The sequence below is a fragment of the Gavialis gangeticus genome, unplaced genomic scaffold (genome assembly GCF_001723915.1).
Source record: "Gavialis gangeticus isolate Ggan-Ray unplaced genomic scaffold, GavGan_comp1, whole genome shotgun sequence".
In the NCBI taxonomy this organism is placed as follows: Eukaryota; Metazoa; Chordata; order Crocodylia; family Gavialidae; genus Gavialis; species Gavialis gangeticus.
In genome coordinates, this window is record NW_017729032.1 from 149,985,819 (window position 1) to 149,991,467 (window position 5,649).

Consider the following 5,649-nt stretch of genomic DNA (forward strand, 5'->3'; position numbering starts at 1 on the left):
TGTTGCAAAAAATTGGAAGGTACACAGCACATGAACCTGAGACTCATAGGAAAGGAAAGGTCTGGTCTTATGGGAACCTACCCTGAGAAATGGATTCTTTCCTTGCCTTGGACTGAGTTCCTCAACAACGTTGAGCAAGTCACACTCTAAAAGCCAGTTCCAGTTCCCTCCTTAAACCCCAGCTGATCTTCAGAAGTTTCTCTTCCTGCATACTCCTGATTCCCCCTGCTTCCTCATACTAGACTCCTTGTGTAGCCAAGTCCCAGCCTCCTCTCCTCCCACACAGCTCATGTGATCTTGCCAGCTCCCCATGATTTCCATCCCAGAATCTGTGGGGTAAGCAGCTTATGGCCCACAGGCTGGATCCAATGGCTCCGCAGGCCAGATGCACTCTGAAAACAAAGGGGCTGTGGGGGGGGTAGTTGCCTATACTGCAGCTGGAAGCAGCAGCAGCAGCAGCAGCAGCAGCAGGGGTGGCCAGGTCCTAGCGCTGGCCTGCCTTCAACCTGAACTGGGTAATTCTGCCCACCACTAGAAAAATGTTGCTGACCCCTGGTCTAACCAGTCCCACACTCCCTTCCTGTCCCCCCAGATCCCAATTTTCTTGCTTAACCAAACTAGTCCCAAGCTTCCCCTACCTTGGCTCCTTGGCCACCCCCCTCCCACCTCCACCCCAATCTACTTCTCTCCGCCTCAACGAAGATTCCCTCTTCTACACTGCCATGCTGCCAGCAGAGAGGTCACTGAAAGCACAGAAGACAGGCTCCTTGCTCTCAGGTCCTGTGCCTGATCCTACCTTACTCGGAAGCAGTAAAGGAAAAGCCATTTCAGAGAAAGTCTTTCTGTGCCCTGGAATGGGACATATGATGCTCAGTCGGCCCCACGGCGTTGTTGCATGAACAGCCCAGCACTGTTGGGGTGCAAATGGATGCCTGCTCAGTCACTCAGAGGATAGCCTGTGTATACTTGTCACACTAGGGGCGGAGGGCCTCAAACATGCTCAATGTGGATGACATCTGCAGAGATGAGTAGCCGTGACGCTCTTGCGAATCTCCGCTGTATGAAACAATTCTTCAAAGACTTTTCATCCTGGGAGAATCTGGCCATTACAAAGGCCTGCCCCGTGCACTCTCACATGACAACAGCTTCACCATATAAAAACAATCGTTCCCTGCCCCCAGTAAATAATTTTCTGGTTTGATCTAATTTTGCAAATTATTTCTTAGCTCAGACACTAAGAAATAATTTCTTACAAGTGAAAAGCAGAAGTCTCTTGCTGAAAGAAATTCTGTACCCCTTACTAGGATTGGATAATACTCACTGCAAGGAGACAGTTTGTTTTAGTAGTTAACACACAGACTGCATCTGGGTTGTGTTCAGTTACTGACTGCGCTCACACCTCATGAAAACCTGAGCAAATCTTTCAGTCTTTCCTATGCTTCAACTTCTCCTATTTGTAGAACGGAAGTCTTACTAACCGTACTTTCCAGGATCCTCAGGAGAGCCCTTTGAGAAAAAAAAGCTTGAAGTACAAGATATTATTAAATCCCCTTGTTTTATCAGGCTCGTTTCAGAGCAAGGAAAAAGAGTTCAACATGGGTAGTATGGTGTGAGCAAAGCTGATTTAATAGGTACAAATACAACGTTAAAATTAAGCTGGTGGTGTGGAAATTCCTTTTAACTGACAAATTAAGTTGAATGACAAGCATGAGTTTGTGCAGTAACGTATCACGCAGAGTGTAAGTGAAGTGTGAGTGGTATAAAGCACAGTTGGAACAAATTAGATTAGCTTTCCCATGTCGCATATTATTTACCCTGAAGAACCAAAATAGCTTTGGTATGAAATGTTAAACCCAATTTCCTGCTTTAGTCCAACACAGGAAACCCCCTGCCATTTAGCTGGAGTTTCTTACTGGAATGGCACATTTTCATTAAAGCAAGAGTTTTGCTCTCTTTAACCAACAGAATATCCTCTTCCCCCACTTTTCAAATGTAAAGTGAGGCTGGGATGAATTAGAGGGCAAGAAACAAGAAAATAAGGGCAATGTAAATATGTAAATATATTAACAGGAACCTTCCTAGGAAACTATTACACAAACATCATGCCACAAAGGCAGTAATTCCCACACAGCAACACTCTGTTTGTAATTGCTGGTGACAGGCCCACACAGGGACTTAATTCACCTTCAATCCTACCCCAATTCCACAGCATGTAAACTCTACAGCATGCCATTTATCTTTCATGCACAGCAATATTGACACACTCCATCATAATCCACCTCGGTAGTGCTGTGCCGCATTAATGCTTTTAAAGTATTTGAACATCTTTTGATTCTTATCAAGACAGGTGTTTGCAGCAACAAGGAAGTGTCTGCTAGATACAGCCATGGTTTGATAGCAGCATCAACATCCAGATGCTGGATCTTAACCACAGAGAGGTGTGCCTTGGGATCCATTCCCATTCTTCCTTTAGATCAAGTATCCCAACTATGTGGAACTCACATTCAGTCAATAGGGTTTTCTTCTCAGATTGCTAAATATGTATTTAATTTCTGGGACCAGCAAGAAAAAGGTAAGTTTCACAAAAACAAAAAATTACCAGCATGTAGAACAGATCCACGATGGCAAGCATCTATGACATGCTGCAAATCTAGTACTGTATGATCAATTCAGGCATAAAACAGGTTTCTCTTTCACCTTGCATGAAAGTTGTGGTCATGCAAGGGCACCCATGCCAGCTTATCAAGAGATCTTGAGGTTTTGCACTGGCAGCACACTTATTCACAGTAACAGAGAGCCCAGCACTGAAGTCAGCAGTGAAGTGAGTTGCTATTGTGCTAAACACAAATGCAAGAAATGGAAATGCACTGTCATTAACACAGTACCATGATTTTTGCAATGTTATTTATTGCACTGGAATTTATACTGCTTCCTGAAATGAGTTTTCAACCTGTCACAGACCTGTTGCTTTCATCTGTATTGGCAGTGTTTTTTCTGCCATCTTTATTGCCATTCCAGTCGTCAGAGTCATCACCTTAGACACTAGACACCCATGACAAATTATTAAAAAGCAATTTACCAAAGACACTGCAAACTAACAGACTCTCTCTGCACAAAGGAGTGCTTAAAAAGCTGAGGCTTTTCCCCCTTCTCAGTTCCAATAAAACCCTAATTCCTCAGCAAACCTGTCATCCTAGAAGGACTGCCTCTCTTTGGGGTTTTTATGTTATATTTTCACAGCTTTGAAGTCCAATCTAACATTTACAAAGTATTCTTTACTTTTACATTTCTACCACGTATTTTGAGCTTGGATTATTTAAAGTTCACACAATTTTTTCAAGTATTGTTTTGGTATCTAAATATACTGATCTTCCCCAGGATTTCTTCTGTTTACCTCCAGTAATCCCCTTGCCCTCCCAAGAATTTTCTGTGGGCATGATTTTCTTGTTGTGCGTCTAAACACGTTACCTAGGAAGTTGACGTTTAGTTCTTAAGAGGCAGGTGACATCTTCCTGCAGCTGTCTTTTTGCACTTTTGTATTTTGTCCTCTCTCTCTGTAGAATGCAACTGTTGCCCACATTTTTCATTCTTTACTAATACCCAACATAAGGGCATCATATTTTGGTCAGTAAGATTAATATTGTGGCAGACTCTTTGTGTAACTCATTAAAACTGTGGTTAAAAGACAAGATTGTTGCCTATAAAGGAATGCTAACTTGTGTTTGGCCTCACATTAGCACAAATTGTTTTAATGCAATTAAGATTCAACGAAACACTCAAGGGAATTGCATTCGTTTTTTTGCTTTGCCTGCTTGGCAGTTTCCCCGAGGAAGACCTACAATTCTGCACCAGGCAGGAAGGCTGAGTTAGAAATTAATATTCTTTGACTTCAGTATTTTGGAGATTCTAAAAATCAGAACCAGGAATTGGCTGGCATGAAGAACAGCAAATGCCCTTTGGTCCATTATAGAGTAAAACCAGCGCAAAACATTTAACTTACAACATATCCCTGGCTTCTATTGATTACAGGGAGAGGAAGAATTGCATGTCTTCCTACTCTGTGAACATACAGGTCACGTTTCAACAGCCCCAACAAGAATCCATCTTACTAGAAAAGAAAATGGCAGATGTTCAACTTCACTACAGAAGACACATGCCAAGCAAGCACACCCACGGACCAGGGCAAAGCACCAGCTTTTTGTCCACTTTAGTAACTACCTCCTTCACTGAAACTTGACAGGCCCTTACTTCAGTGGATCTCTGCCATTTGCATGGCTCTAGTTGACCACACTTTCATAATAGTAATCCCATTTGTTCAAGAACTGGATTCTCTTTTATGCATCTTCTGGTATCTGTGCTACTTGAGTCTGATTGATTTGCATTTTCAAACTTTTCACTGCCTTTTTTTTTTTTTTAAATGAAAGCAGAGATTCTCATGAGGTCAGCTGGCTCCAAGAGTTGGGGGTTATAGAGAGAGAGAGAGAGCGAGCAAAAACACACCCTTTTCAGCAAATACTGTTGAATTCTCAATAACGATGTTTGGTAACCTTGCTTTTTCTCTAAGCTTGTGCGCAAACCTTGACTCTCCACAATCAGAAAATATTCAAAATGCTTTCCACATATAATAGGTGTCATTTTGACTTTATTTAAGGAAAAATGGGGAAAAACAGTAATTTCCATAATACACAGAAGACAAGTTAGATAGCACTGCAAAAAAAAGGCTGAGTGTTTACTTGTCACCAGTCTGCTTTGCAGCTCTACGATTAGTAATTTTAATGCAGTTTGTCATTGTATTATTGTTTAGCATCTTTATAAATCAGCAGAGTTTGGGGTTATAAATCACAAAAAAGTGTACTAGTACTAATATGAAAAACTAAAAAAAATCCACAAAAATCACTTTCAAATAAACCATAAATATGTGATGCACATTAGTGTAACAAAACCATTTTTGTAAACATTTTCTCCAACATAACATGTGCATAAGATAAAAAATAAAACACTGCAGTCATACAGTTAGGGTTACTTTGACTTAAAAGATACAGAAAATTATTACTTAAAGCTTAAAACTAAATCTAGGAGCCTTTTTTTCCCTTTGCTTACAAAAGCACTGTTTAAAAGAGTTCAGCATTTTATATGTAGTGGTTTTGTAACACTGATTTTAAACTTGTAGATTTGCCACCGCGGCTCTTCTGTGGAGGAGGAAGCTGCCATCCAGCATCTCCAGCAAAGGAGTTTCCCTCCAGAACCATCAGAACTTCCAACAGCATGTATCCTTAACCTGGGAATCCCTATAGCATCGCAACATTTTCACCAACAAGAACAGAATCAGTTTCCAAGGACTAAATCCATTTTTACCACACAGCGCTGCAAGAATTAAACCATGCAGGATGACACTGGATTGATGTGTTCCAGCACACTATCCTACAGGGCCATTGTGTCATTGCACCCTATGAGCACATTGGTCCTCTGAGTCCCCTTAGATCTTCGTAATACAAAGAAGCAATCGCTCTTCGGGCTGATTGCAATTTAGATACAAAACAAATGCATCCCTCATCCTCGACCTTCAGTGCTATCCAAAAGTCAAACAATTAAAAAAAATATTTTTAAGTACTCTTCTGCCAGCAAATGTAAGGCTTTCTTGGTGTGTGT

General features: G+C 41.3%; 1 long non-coding RNA gene across 1 annotated transcript in view; it reads left to right on the forward strand.

Moving 5' to 3' along the window:
• Positions 1 to 699: 699 nt before the first annotated feature.
• Positions 700 to 5,649, forward strand: part of LOC109302595 — a 21,860-nt gene continuing 16,910 nt past the window's right edge. The window contains exon 1 of the long non-coding RNA XR_002098858.1: positions 700 to 5,645. This is a non-coding gene — a long non-coding RNA (uncharacterized LOC109302595). The remainder of the gene's footprint in view (positions 5,646 to 5,649) is intronic.